We start from the raw sequence: 15,813 nt of genomic DNA on the forward strand, positions 1-15,813 counted from the left end.
TACACTAAAATATACAGATTAAAATGTATATATATTTAAATAGAATGAAAGATATCGAATTTACGGAATGTTAGCTTGTTTACTGTGCTCAAGAGCATGATCTTTTCAAGTCCATTTAACAAGAAACTACGATTAAGAGGTCAACTCTGGATGGATGGGAAGAAAGAAAGAATGGGAATAAAGAAAAGAAGGCAGGATAAAATGGAGGAAAAAAATGGAAGAAAGGAAGGAAGCAAAGAAGGATAAAGGAAGGAAATATAAAAGATGGATGGTGGTATTGTGGTATCATGTATTCGAATTGTTCTGTAATGTGTACGTTGAGGTCAGTGAGTGAAATCACTTCCTGAATGCCACAGGCTCACAGCCTCCTCTGATTCCTTAAACTGAGCAATCATACTGGACATGGAAATGGAGTTACAGCAGGTTTCTCGAAAAAAAAAAAATGGGATTGAAAAAGTCGAAAGGGAGAAGAAATTAAATGTGCTTCCGCACGCATAAATAACCATCATTATCAGAGTAACCTTTCAAAACAATTAGCATTAAAGTATCACTTTGGTGCACCATTAAGCCTGATTGAGGTAAACGAAACAGGTGTAGAGAGGTATAAATAAATAAATAAATGATGCGAAAAACAGGATCTTTAAAATATAGCTAAAATATTGATCGATACTGTATTAACGGGTAATTTTATATAAGACTGCCATAAGTAAGGAAAAGAAGATGAAATTCTAAATGGGATGTTAGGTGGAAAAGAGCTTTCCATTCTGCTGGTCTGGTGATCAGAGACATTATAATGCGTCATCAGTTATGAAGACTATTTTATACAAATTAGGGCGAGATCATCTGGGATGAGGATATAGATAGATAGAATGACAGACAGACAGATAGATAGATAGATAGATAGATAGATAGATAGATAGATAGATAGATAGATAGATAGATAGATAGATAGATAGATAGATAGATCCCAAATAAACATGCTTGCCATAAATATTGTCTCATTTGTAGACGCGTGCTGTTCTCTGATTGGTGTAGTTTCAGTGGCTCCTCTCAGCAGGGAGGAACTGTCAGTGTCTGCTAGAGGGGGATTCACACCAACCCTCCTCACACTGAGAACTGTTTGTCTGTCTCCCACTCCCCTTCTTAACTCATTCTGAGGCGCCTCCATCAGACATATATCTGGAAAGAGATCACTGGAAAACCATTCGAAGACTTTAAATATAAATAAATGACACATGCCTCAAGTAAGAGCAAATCTCCTATTGATCCCTTCATATAGTCTGCATGAACAACCATCCATCTTAGAGGAGCCAGTCGACACGTTTAAATTGCGTTGCACGGTCCCATCAGTCGCTGGAGAGCCGCGCGGGACGTCTTCTCAGGGAGCCGCTCGATGCTTTAAGCAGGACTTAGGAGGTTTTGTATTGATTAGCAAGAGCTCGGTTTCCATAAAATCAAGCTGTTCATTGATACGGCAGGGATTTTCTGCATGCCCAGTTGCCCACGCTTCTACGGTGACCTTGTGGCTTTGTTTGTTAATATTTGCACATATTTACAGTACATCCTTTTACTACAACCAAAAGATTTAAAGGCTTTCAAAACACAACTACAGTACAGCTTTTACGTTTGCAATACACTATCAGATTAAAGGCATATTTAAAATCCTCCTCATATCTGTCAAATTCTCTCTGTTGGATGTTTTATATGAAGTAGAGGAGAGCAGTTGTTTTTTTCTCTTTCTTCTGTCACATCCCGTCTGACTTCACTGCATCTTTTGAGCCTGCGGATTCTCACCTGTCAGGGATGATGTCAAGTCCCCTGACGCTTCCTCAGATTTGGATAGCGCCGATGAACAGTGCAGACACATCACAAATATCAGATGTCAAGAAAGCAAAATGCAGAGTTTGAGTCATCTTCTCGCTTCAAAAGCACATAGACCTGACTTAAAGCCAAGGTTAGCGCACGTATTCCCACACGCTGAGCCTTGAGGACACAAGTTTAAGTCCGGCTTGCATCATACTACTTGCCTTTTCTTAACTTTAACTTAAAGAAATAGAAATGTTTAAAAAACGAATAAATTCAATTAAAAATATTAATAATAGTATAATATAATAGTACATAGATAATACTAAACTAACTGCTCCAAAAAGTACAAAAATGGCATAAAAGCTTGACATAATGTGCAATTGTGGGTTTGAATTTAGACTTATGTTCACTTACGTTTCAACTAAATGATTTAGAGAAAACATGAATATTTAAAAAGATGAAAATTAAATAGGAAATGCTGCTAATTTTTATTGTGGTTTGCACAGTAGCATATAGTTACCATTTTATTCATTTTTTATCTAAAGTATTTGATTTAATTTTTTTCTTCTTTTTAATAATAAACAAGTTTGTAGATAGAAGTGTGCGTTTCTTTCTAAACTGAATGAAAAAAAAAAAAAACTGAACAGGTATAAGAATCAATATCAGGAAAGACAATGTGTAAAATGCATAAAACTGCATAAAAATCAAGTACAGAAGAACATTTCAAATGAAGACGGTAATATTATAGGCTAAGTACATAATTAAGAAACTTGATATCACATGTGCAAGTCTGAGCTTGTATCCAAACGATTCATTCACAGTTTTCACATAACACTGTCAAACCCTCTGTGCAGAAAGCAGAACTGACACAAAACCATAAGCACCCGTGTCTCACTCTACAGTCCAAAGAAACAGCAAGTGAGAGAATCACGTAGTGTTAAAACAAAAGCTGTGGAGCAGAACCACGCGGACCACCTTCCAAGGCGACTCATTAAAGCCTCTTTTTGGACGCAGACCTCCTTCACCCTGAAGCAAACCCCCGGCTTCAGTAATCAATCTACACTCTCTCTATCTGCTCTGCCACATTTCCAGGACCCCAGACAGAGATGGATGCTGTTCGCAGCCTGACACAAGCTTTCAGAGCAGCAGGGGAGGCGGGAGCCTACAGCTCTATCTGGAAAAAGCCCTAAATACATATTAAGTGCTCTCTCGCTATCTGCATCGCTCTCCCCACACAGTCTATGGTCACAATGCTGTTAGACTCCATCAGACACACTTACACTGCATTACAAAAGAGGCAGAGGCTTTTCTGTAAAACAGACCATATGGAGAGCCCAGCGGAAAGTCCTGAAAATGGACGATTTAAGTTGGTAAAAGTTTTCATTCATGTCATTTTTATTAGTGGTCGAATACAAGTTTTTTATATATATATAATGTAATGTATTATACATTATATATGAAATATATAATATATATATGAATATATATGAAGAGTTCAGATGCAAAAGCCTCTAAGTGCCATCTGAAATTTTCTTCTAGAATGATCATTTTTATAAACCTTGTATATTTAAGTTCAGTAATTTCACTCAAACGACAATTAATAGGTAATTTGCATGTCCATTTAAGTGAAATTATTGAACTCTTCATATATATATTAATTATACATAATATATATTTTATACAATATAATATATTATGTATAACATATATATAATGTAATATATATTATATATATTTTATACAATAGTTTTTATATTAAATATATTTAAATTCTTTTTACTATTATTATTAATGATTAACTATATTATTATTACTTTATATATATATATATATATATATATATATATATATATATATATATACTGTATGTGTATAAGCAAGTGTGACCAGTGGCAAATATAATGCCAATATATGATATACTGCTATACTATATGATTTTAACATATTAAATGATGCATCTTGCATATGTACAATCGATAACAGTAAAATAACATTTATCTACTCAAAATAAATTTAAATAAATCAGTAGATTTGGCTGACCACAAAACAAAAGGCAAATATATCTAAATAACTATGAGTCATTTAATTAGCCTGCCGGATATCGGTTAATCGCTGTTTATTAGCACCATTAAAATGCAGCAATTAACACCTATGATTTAATTTTATTTCTGTTGTCATTAGCTCTTAAAAACTGAGACTGGTGTTTTTATGAGAAAAGATCAACCATCAGTCAAGTTCACTGGCTATTCATTTATGCTCCATTAAATTTATTATGCCATAATTCAAAAGATATACATTTAGACATCAAGAACGAGGTCCTAAAAGCTCCACATAAATGGACCACAAAAAAAAAATCCATTCATTTTTACAACAAATGTCAACCATCCTCGTTTACATGTCAGCGATTTGATTAAAGGGTCTTCGGGAATCTTCAAGGCAGTTTGGTGTCCCCATAAACTCAGAATCACTCAAACAACCCTTTCACTCATTTTGTAACGTCACTCACCCGCATAAAAATTACGAGTCTGTTAAACCGGGCCTAGAAACCATGGAAAATCGTTTTCAGAAGACTGACAACTCATGATTCAGCCTGAAGAGCAACCGCCGGTGGAATGGCATCACATTAATAAGCTACGGTAAACTGAAGGAAAGAAGAAAAAAAAAAAAAAAGAACTCCTGATCTAGCACCCATCCTTTATTCTCAAAGAACATAAGGTCCAGAGTTTCAAACATAAACAGGATGCTCTCCAAGTCTTTCCTAAAAATAACACCCGAGGTCTGGCGGGATTATAAACTGGACCTCTATTAGAGCTGCTGAAGCGCTGTCCTCATTTAAATGCACAAAAGTCTTTCATACAAGCACGGAACGGAAACGCAGAGACCGAGGGGATTTGTCAATGTGAAGTTTTACATTCAGTGAGTCAGGGCTAAATATAAGGACTGCGGTTTAAAATGACAGTGAAAGAAGGGTAATGAGGTTTTGTGGTTTTAGGACTACGTAAACACATCAGCCAGTCTGGAGAGATGGCGCTAATCTGCACTGATATGTGGGCATATCTGTTTCCATCAAAGCAGAGAGCTCTCTCTTTCACTCAAAACACATTCAAACCAGCTTTCTTTCTTTGTAAAACTCAAAAATCATCCTGAAAGCGTTGGCATCCACCTGCAGAACAGAGGAAGTTCAAAGCAGTGCATATTACTCTAGTCCTGCTCCAATCTGGCAGCGCTGCAGATCAAATCAACTATTCTAGTGTGATAAAAGAATAAAAGATAAAAAAATTAATAAAAAAAAATCTCTACTTGTTATAGACTTGTAGGCCCCTATTATGAACAACTCTGAATCAAATTTTGAAGCTGCTAATTTATAGGTATATAGACTTATTTTTAAGTCCGCATGAAACTGAAGTTGCGATAGCATTTTCTTCCCTATTCCTAGCTGACAAAAATATGTTCTAGGAATGTTTTACACTGTAAAAAATGTATATGATCAATACGTTATGACAACATATGTTTTTACATTGCTTTAACTCATCAAAATAAGTTAAGCTATTTTCAACTTGAGAATATGAGTTTTATACAGTCATTTTTTTATCAGTTTAATGTAATTTAAGTTGAAATGACTTAAAAATCCAAGTTGATTGTACTTAAAAATGTAAGGCAGCAACTTTTACAGTGTACCAACGTTTCATAAGTTATTTCTGAACATTTAAATGTCCAATTTTTTAAATGTTATAAAAACACTTTTTCTTGGTTATGTTAACATTAAGAGAACATTCCATTTTATCATTCATCAAACATCACGGGAATGCTACTTTTTAATGTTCTCTGAACATTCTGAAACAAGTAACATTTAAAAACCATTCGATGAATGTCCCGTTTCAGAAACAAAACTTCCAATGAACGAAGTATAAATAACGTTTTTGTGCTAACGTTTTGAGAACGTTATTAAAGACCAGATATCTTTGAATCAACAAACAAGAATGTTTGTTCATAACTTTTGCCTTGAGAAGAGATGTCATTGCAGGAGGGAGGGGAAGGTATTTTGGTTAAAGATTAATGTGCATGCAACACAATAAATACAGCAATATTCCATTAAAAAAATCATTGTTAATTTTGATTTCATGGTGATTTTACAATAATACCCTTATCTTGATCACATCTTATTCTCAATTGCCCATTTCTAAAAAAAGAATTGAAATAACTATCAATAATGAATTCCCTCTACAGCCTGAAGGAGACAGCAAATAATGTGTGTGAAAACCAGACAACAGCAATTAGAATAATCACCAACATCAAGAGCAAGAATATGAATCACAGTCAAAATACAATCAGTGATAATTACAAAGAATTGCAACCACACCAGACCAACCTCAGCTCGCCCTGTCCTGACATAAGAGCTCATATTTTCATACAACATAGTTATCTAATCTTCTTCAGTAGCTGGGGCAACCTCAATAAACTTTTACAGGAGACAATTATGCCTCATGTTACACTCTCTCCTCCATTGTTGTCTGATCTGCCATCAAGGTTGAGTTGCACGTATCCACAGCAACCCTTCAGCGTCTTACCGACTGAATAAGTTGGCGCCTCATTAGCCCTGACCTGTCTGTTCTTCAGACCAGCTGTTTCCTCAAGCCTGACTTACTCTACAAGGGTAATAAAGTGGCAGCCATAGTTGAATTCTTCTCTCAAGACTGCCTCGACTGTTCTGTGATCAGTACCGGAGCACCAGCCCTGAATGGAGATGTGGCGAGCTGAGAGCTAAATATAGACGAGGGACAAAATCGCTTGTAAACAATGGAAAAATTCACTGGCTGGAAGTGAAATGAAAAGTGTGGGAGGGACTATGATGAATGGAATTATCTTATTTAAAAAAACAATTCACCCAAAAATGGGTACACAAAGGAAGCAATTTTTGCACAAACAATGAAAGTCAATGGGGTCCAAAACAACTTTGAACGCTATATATATATATATATATATATATGGTCAGAAGTTTGGAATAATTAAGATTTTTTATGCTTTTGTAAAAAAGTCTCTTATGCTCACCAAAGATGCATTTACTTGTTCAAAAATAGAGTAAAAGTAATATGGTGAAATATTATTACAATTTAACTGCTTTCTATATATTTTCAAATTTACAACTGTGATGGCAAAGTTGATTTCTCAGCAGCCATTACTCCAGTCTTCACTTGTCTTTCACATGATCCTTCAGACATCACTAATATGCTCAAACATTATACATTAATGGTTCTTCTTATTATCAAAGTTGAAATTAAACAGTTTTTGCTATTTAATATTATAATGATTTCTTAAGGATCTTGTGACACTGTATATTTGATCAGATGTATGCAGTCTTGGTGAGCATAAAATATTTCTTTCAAAAACATAATTCCATTATTCCAAATGAATGAAAGTCATACAGGTTGTGGATGAACCATCCCTTTAAGATCCCTTTTGGTATTGCGTTTGCTGCTGATTATGTTAATAAAAACAGGGGAGGTGAGTGGAACAACAGTCTCTCAGGGTTGTCAAGATGTGGAGGTGCTAGTGACGGCATACTAACAACTTTACAATAGCTGCGGATGCCTTGGTAACACATGCAGGACACTGGCAGACTAATAACTTGGGTTACAAATAGGAATAAAGTCAGTCTTCATATTACTAAAGCGTCCACAGGGCGTTCTATAATAAAGGTACTTTCAATGTAACAGTGTACGGCATAATGGCTGACATTTGCAAATCTGTATCGATGTTAACCATAAACTCAATGATCTCATGACTAAATTATCGCTTTAGGACAATAACAGTGCTAAAGAGTTTAGAGTTTAGGTCAAATCAATGACACGGAAGCTTTTTTTTTTTTAGGACTGTTTTTACACGTCCAGAAATTCCGTGTTGAATCTGCACTGAAATTCGAACTGCTCTCATTGCCCAAAGGTACCTTATCATACTCTTTCAGAATTCAGCACTTTTTTTTTTGCTTTACATTCCCGAGCCTCTTTGTCCTACGGGACCTTAACGACCGTGCCTTTGCAGGTGAATGAACTCAAAGGACTTGCACTGCTATGATCTAGAAGTAATTTAACCATCTGGACCAGGGTCACGTTTTTCCAGAAGCCTGCTGGTGGTGAAACACTATACTATACACATGCACTATATAGAGATTAGTCTTAAAAAAAGTATACTGTAGTGCAACAACCTTTGAACAAGTAAAGAAACACTGAAGGGAACTTGGACATCTTCCAGAGCTTGAATGCATCATATATTCAGCATGGGTAAAATACATAATGATACAGTCTGGAGACATCAATGGAACAGGAAAGCCACGTGAACCACTAATTTCAGGAACGCTGAACGTGTTCGGAGTCATTAAGCAAACACATTTGCTCGCAAAGTACTTCATTTTACTCTGTTACATTCAAAGAGTGATTAAAAAAGATCACATTTGACAATAATTGACCGTTTGAGGGAATGTCCAAAGTTGATACTATTATGCCTAATGACCTGACACATTCTCTATTGGATGAAATGAGATGTTTGATGATAATAGCGATAATAGACACTACAAGGGTCACAATGCTGGAAAATCAAATATAGAGAGGTTTATGTAGTATATATAACTATTGGTAAAATGAATGAACTTGAACAGTCATGGTTCAATGTGGCTGTTAAAATAGAGTGGGACATCAGGTAAACTGGAACACAGACGTTTCATGATTGATTGTCCTTTAAATATCAGGAGACAATCAAACGTAGCAGTCATTAATCTTTGCCAGTCATTAATAAAATAAAAAAAAGCCACTAGAGTCTTTATCATTCTGAAAATGTCTTCATTTGTCTTAAATCATCACCACAGTCTCAATAATAACAAAGAATCCACCAGAAAGTGAAAATCGGCTTCTTCTCTTAAACTATTAAGAATATAAATCATCAAAGTTAATTGTGCTGTATACATGATAACTGCATATTGAATTACAAAAAATATGCTTTGTTGCAAAATTGCAAACATAATACACATATGAGATCACATATATAGCCTGAGTTCGACAGCTTGTTTTAGATTATTTCTATGCTGGTCGTTTATGTATTGAAAATATGCTTCTTTAAGTTCAAATAAAAAGTTTATTTAATTAAATAGTTATAATAATGTTTTAAGTGAAGTATATTTATTTTAGAGAAGTTAGGTCCTCTCAGTTGAGGAAAATAATATTGACAGAAATAATAGTAATTTTAAAAAATACACATAAAAATAAAGTAAAAAGTAATTAAGACAATTAAGTAAAAAAAAAACAAAAACAAAAAAAAAACAGACACTGAAGAAACTGCCATTAACAAGGTGTAGACAAAGTCATTTTCTATACAGCCTATACGGTCTCTGCTAAAAATCATATTCATGCAGTTTATGCAGGATACTGAATTAAGACGTGAGATGTTTTATTGCCGTCAACAGCTTGATCTCTGTCAGACTAAACTACTCTGAGGCAGCACCACCACGCGGTAAATATGAGTTCACCAGCAAAAGTTCCACAATAAACGCACATGAAAGCATAGCCGATACGATTTCGACAATGTTTTCCTTATTAATGTGTGTGTGAGAGAAAAATAAATATAGGCTAAATATATATATATTTTTTTTTTGCATGTGAAATAATATATTGATCTGAATTCATTCTTAAGAAACACTTGTTCTTGTATAAGCATTACAAGAGAACGACACATACAGTATTTGTATAGGCTACTGCAAATATAAGCTTTACATATCGCTTGGTTATTTGAACACCTGAGTCGCGCATGGAGAAAAGCATATGGGTTACTTACCAAAAGAAGTGTCACAATATTCCTCCTTGTCATGTAGGTGAGAAGAAGCAAAGAGTCAGTGAGTTCTGTGAAATGTGACGTGTAATCCCAATATCTCTACAGTCCGCAACGGGGGAATAGTCCGTATGAGCGCAGCTTTCTATATGAACTGATCCTCAAACGAACGCAATAAGAACAAATGACTTCCACTACTTTCTCAGACGACAGAGAGCGGAGCGGGGAAAGACGTGTAGCAGAGCCGCGAGTCTAAACTCACTGGGCAGTTTGTGTGAAGCGCTCCGGTCAGAGAGCGACAGAATGAGACGTGTCTACACAGCGAGCGACGCGACGCGACGCGAACAAGACCAGAGCGTCCCACTGAACCAACGAGCCCGTCTGCGCTGCAAGAGAGCGCGTGGACAGCTTCATTGATGATAATGGGGGTGTTCTATTTTGCGCAACAATTCTCTTGCAGAAGAACATCATTTTAATTTACAGAGAGTGGAGTGGAAGCCCTAATAATAACTATTTATTTTATTTACATTTTTTGATCACCCTGAAAAGTTTAGGACTGCTTTGCAAAGTTCTTATTCTGATACCACCAGAGGTCACACTTTACATTAGTGCCCATAAAATAGTGTAATTTGTTCTCTTTTTTTCCCCCGTTATATAGTTGACTGGCTAGCCTATCTATCATATTCCTCCTATTACACGATTCCTCACCAAATAAATAAACAGCCAGCCTACAAGCAAATTATCTTAAAGTCACCATGACATACAAATTGACAAAAAAAAAAAAAAAAAAAAAAAAATGTTTTTAATGGAATATTGTAATATTTGCAATACATGATTTATCCATGCGTTTCATTTTTAAACCCTAACTTTTGTGCCCTCATAATCTTTAATTAATACCTTCCCTCTCTCTTTGTTGCGACCTGCAATAAGAAACAACATTTTTTTCCCCCTGATTTATTTTTTTTTTTATTATTGTTTTTGCAGAGGATGGGGACATACAAAAGAATAAGCAAAGCCTACATACATTTTTTTTTTTTACTTGTTCAAGAAGCCATTTCACTCGGATACTCGTCACCATAAGGAAGAAAATACTATAAAATCACATCCGAAATCAAATACTCTCTTGAGTAGGTAGCCTTAATTATTTTGAGTAAGTAATTATTTCACGACCGCTGAAAAAGTAGCCTATGTTATAATGAATGTAAACTGGATGTAAACATTGGACATGCTCTCATCTTCACGTGACCTATCAGCGTCAGTTGTTTCGCTTCACTGCCTTTCAATTCCTCTCCCGTGGCCTCATGGGACAGAAAAGTGTCCATCATATGCACACTTCCGAATCTCGCCGGAAGTAGGTCATCCTGGTACTTTTTGCAACTCTTTTATGAGTAGGGGTACAGTGAATTCGGACATAAGCCTACTTTTGTCACGTACTGTTTTTCGCATATAGTAGAAGTATGCGATTTCGGATGCAGCCTTTCTCAACTTACATTGTTCTCGGTAATAAAAAAAAATGGCGGATTGGCTATTAGTAATATCAATTGCAGTTAAAGGTGCTGTATGTAGTTTTCAGCGACCTCTAGCGGTGATGTTTCAGATTGCAACCAATAAGTTTACAAGCGCATGCTCTTGTGCTCGAATTTATGTGCATAGACAGTATATTTACGGCACTGTGGGTACCTTCCAGACTGAGACGCAACACACCGGAGAAAGCATCACACAACATGCTGGAAACTCAGGTAAACTCCCACTGCAACGTTACAATAATAGGCTACTTTTATCAGCTTGACGTTGAACTAATGCTCCATGCTCGTACCATGATAAGTATGGAACCCTATCAACCGTGCAGAATTTTACCACTGCAAGCACCACTTCACATTTTCTTCAGGAAATGTACATTCTAGGTTTGTAGATAAGGTTTCTCCATGATTCAAATGCCCTGCCGATGTTGAGCCGTGTTTTTTCACCCGAAGTTGATCCGATTCACGTGATTCACCTTACGAGCTTCAGCAGATTTTTTTTTTTTTCTTTTTTTTTTTATCTATCAATATGTGGAGTTTGTATTGGAGTACAACACAGGTCGTTTCTTAGTGTTATCAGACATGTCATAAGTTGCATAAGTCATAAATCCATGTCATAAGTTGCAGTGTCGTCGCTGTTGAGTGCAAAGTCAGTAGGCTAGAGGAGGCGAGAGGCTCGGGAGCGCGCGTGCAGGTCACGTCACTGAATTTCGCGGTAAATCCGACCCGGCACCTTCACATAAAAATAAGAATACTTGCTTTCCGAGGTAATAGCAAAACCCGCAAAGTGGATCATTTTAATGTGAGATTACAACCCCTTCACACACAGGCAATAAAAAAAGGATTCATTTTAGTAGAAAGTTACATACAGCACCTTTAAGTAAGGTGGATACTGATTGGCTGTCAATCAGTTAAAAAAAAAAAAAACTGATTTCAGCAATTCCGTTCCTCTCGTTCTCGTTTTAGCTGTGGACTTTATTTTATACTATGAATGCATAATTTTTCACTTGCATTAGACTACAATGGATGTTTTGTTAATATACCACATTAAAATATTCCAATACATTTCAGCACAGTGAAAAAGGAAATCAAGAGTTATTTACAGCTATTCAGATTAAAAGATTTAATTGTACTCGCTAGGGTGCAATGCTTTTTTGGGAAAAAGGCTGTTTTTTAGTATCGGAAAGTATAATGACTTGGATATAATGCCCTACTTGTAATAGAGAGCCAGGAAAGGAGGGGGAAAAAGAACGAACGACTGTGCAAATATTATATGCAATTGCCTACATGAAAGCAGAGTATTAAATTCCATGGATGACATACTGTGTCTGTGAGAAGTTCAAAATGAGTGGCAATAACATTTACGTTTGGATAATGCACAGTGTTCTTGGAACACAAGGAGATTAAATCCGTTATCAAGTTTAGATGGACCAAAACCTTAATCCTGAGACAATCTTATTTGCTGTGTTCATTAGCCAGAAAACATTGCCAAAAAGCAATCAAATATTTGCCAGCCTGAAGCGAAGTGCGATCATCTGCTATTATTGCGTCCATAAAAAGGATATAGAGGCTTCTGAGGACACACAAATCAAAAAGCATCCTGTATCGCTTGACAACTGTGTTTAACAATACATAATTCCAGACTCCTGATGAAAGCTTTGAAGACAGTCTAATGATTAAGTTGCCAGGCAACTGTCTGCTAAAGTTAAGACCCCTTCTCACCTGGCTCTAATGTGGGTTTTGAACATGTTTTGGCAGGACGGCGAGATTATCGACTACATTGAAACAAGTTTGTAGTAGAAACAGTTTTCACTCAGAAATTGCTAGTAAATTTCACAAACAATTACAAAGAAAAGTAACACATTGAATTAAACGTGAAATTTTGAAGTAGAAAAACAGAAAGTATTTTCCAACCTGATCTCATGGGAAAACAATGGGTTTCTATATAGATCCCCCCAAAAGTTCTATATAGAGACCCATCTGCGTCATCATCTCAGTTCTCACGCATACGTCTTGGCCCACACAAAAGAAAATTAATAGTTGAATAAAGTCGTTATTTTTGTGTTGTTTTGTATTCTCGTCGCTTGATAAACTTAAGGTTGAGCCACTGTAGTCGCTTGGACTATTTTAACAATGTCTTTTTTAACTTTTCTGGGCTGGCAGATATCGATTACCTAGCAGCCTATGAAGGAGTGAGCCAGCTCTCAGATTTCATCAAAAATATCTTAACTTGTGTTCCGAAGATGAACGAAAGTCTTACGGGGTTGGGACAACATGAGGGTGAGTAATTACTGACAGAATTTTCATTTTTGTGTGAACTAACCCTTTATCTTTAACAGGTTATTTCAGTATTTTCTATTGATAACGCATGTTTATGAGCTGTTTAATTGATAAAATGTAATCAAAATAAGTAAAGATTTAGAGAACTAAATCCAAAATGATCCCATGATGGGAACCCCAAAATGTTCTATATATGTAGCACCTGACAGAACCCTTTAAGATTCTATATTCTATATTATAAGGGTGTATGTTACAAAGTGGCAATTTCATATTCGTTCGTACAATGTGAATCGTACAAAAACGTACGATTAATACAAAAAAAAAGTTAGCATGAAGGTCCACCCCTAAACATAGCAACCATTGGGGCATAAACAGATTGTACAAAAATTTACAAATGAGATAATCCTAATTCACAGAAACTAGCCACCAGTTCACCAAAACATAAAATACTTAAGAATTGCCATGACATTGTGTTGTATTTTCTTGCAAAACGTACTCCAATACTTAAAAAAAAAAAATATATATATATATATATATATATATATATATATATATATTTTTAACAGTGTATTTGTCCGGACATGCAGCATAAAGCCTCATTGCCCAAACCGGTCACCACTTTTCCAACAGGACCTTGTCAACCAGCCTTGTGCTACACAACCTCCATCCATCACCAAACAACCGTTTGCCAAGTTTGGCCCCCACTGGGAGCATTAAAATAAAAGGGAAGCATTGAGCTAAACAACTACCTCAGCAGTGATTTCATCATAACTGACAGGGGTCCCCCAGGGGCCACTCAGGGTACCATGAAGGAGGATGTCAAGCTGCCCCGTAAGTCCATCAGGCATTATTCACCTCTGCGTACCTGCACGCAGCTCGCTGGGGCTCAGTGAAAAGTCCCTCGCTTTTCTCTCGCTCGGGCCGGCTGTGTTGGCACTATTGACCCCTGTATGAAGGAGGTTTCTAGAGTGGGTTTTGTGGACTGATGCGCAGAGAATAAAAATGGACGAAAAGATGTAATGAAATATGCTTGGGGATCTGTATGTCAGCACTTTTCTTTTTTTAAGTTTAGCCAGTTGCAGACTGTATTTGTCACTGTTCAGCCAGTTTCAGACAAGATGGATAGCATTAGAACCTTCTTATTCCAAGAGTATGACTGGGGAAGTTAGTAATCCGAGCGATATCGAGTCAAGTTCACCTTCAGCTTTAAAACCAATTTAGGGGCACACAATGAAAATGAGCTTTTTAAGTGGCTACACAAGTATTAAAAATCAGTTCACACTGAAATAAAGCTGAGGCTCGAATTTCCAGGGATATTAACAGTGATTAAATCACATTATTTTAGCTCAACGTGAGGCCCATAAAACAAATGCTCAACGGGTTCCATAAAGGAACACTGTAGAAGACAGAACCAATATATTACATTAAGTGAATTTTCACTCACATCAGATGCTTTTTTTTTTTTCCTCACGGGGAGAGCAGGGAGATCTCATGTTTCAGGGGAACTTCCCTGCCCTCCATGATACACTGAGGCCTTTCAGCGGAGGTTAAAATTCCACAGCCCATAGTCACAACCTTTTCACCTCAAACCCAAATAGACTAAAGCTTGCCATTACAGGAATTACAGGTCATCCGCTCGTGCACTAAGCAATTTAAGATAATAACAACTCAGATTTGTATATTCTGTATGGAACTTTCCACAAATAGGGTATTACACAAGTTTTTTGTGTTTTATATGAGATTTGACATTTTTTGCAACCCTTTTACCAGACTTGGCACATATCTAAGTGTTTAAATTGTCCAAGTAATTTAGTTAAAAACAGATGAAATTTGAAGGATGACAAAACATATGACAATAAAAAAGAAGATAGAAAATTCTTCTCAGAAAAAAAGAGGAAAATTTAGCCTAAAATAATCTGTCACTCAGTAGGAATTGGTTCGTTTGGGACCACATGTGCTTTTGTAGTTATTGAAAATCTTATTGTCATAATTCCTGTCTCGTGTGGACTTTTTGTTATTTCCTGTCCTGTCCCATGTTTTGTAGTCCTTTGTAGTTTTTCTTGTTTATTAGTCTTCCCAGGTGTTTTTGATTAGCCACGCCCCCTTGTTATCTTGTTAAGCTTGTTTGCCCTTGTATTTAAACCCTGTGTCTTGTTCAGTCTTGGTGAGTTCTTGATGTTGTATGTTGGTTGTTCTGTTCCCTAGTCTGAGTCTGTATTTGTCAAGTTTTGAGTTTATTTTAAAAGACTACTGTATGTGGAACCTGCTTCCTCCTATGTTTCAACCGCATCATTACAGAAGAACTCACCACAACATGGATCCAGCAATTTGTCTTTTCCGCCTCAGCCAGGTTGACCGTCCGATCGAAGATTATGTAGAGGAGTTTTGTGGG

General features: G+C 36.2%; 1 protein-coding gene across 2 annotated transcripts in view; it reads right to left on the minus strand.

Annotated features, from left to right (window-relative positions):
- The window catches only part of sema5a (sema domain, seven thrombospondin repeats (type 1 and type 1-like), transmembrane domain (TM) and short cytoplasmic domain, (semaphorin) 5A), a 129,710-nt gene extending 119,747 nt beyond the window's left edge, over positions 1-9,963 (minus strand). Inside the window, exon 1 of one of the 2 annotated variants that reach the window (XM_079862596.1) lies at positions 9,628-9,963. The gene's annotated coding sequence lies outside the window, so the exon portion shown is untranslated. The remainder of the gene's footprint in view (positions 1-9,627) is intronic. The other variant, XM_079862597.1, reaches the window with a different exon arrangement.
- Positions 9,964-15,813: the final 5,850 nt, after the last annotated feature.

Source organism: Squalius cephalus (genome assembly GCF_949319135.1).
Source record: "Squalius cephalus genome assembly, chromosome: 25".
In the NCBI taxonomy this organism is placed as follows: Eukaryota; Metazoa; Chordata; class Actinopteri; order Cypriniformes; family Leuciscidae; genus Squalius; species Squalius cephalus.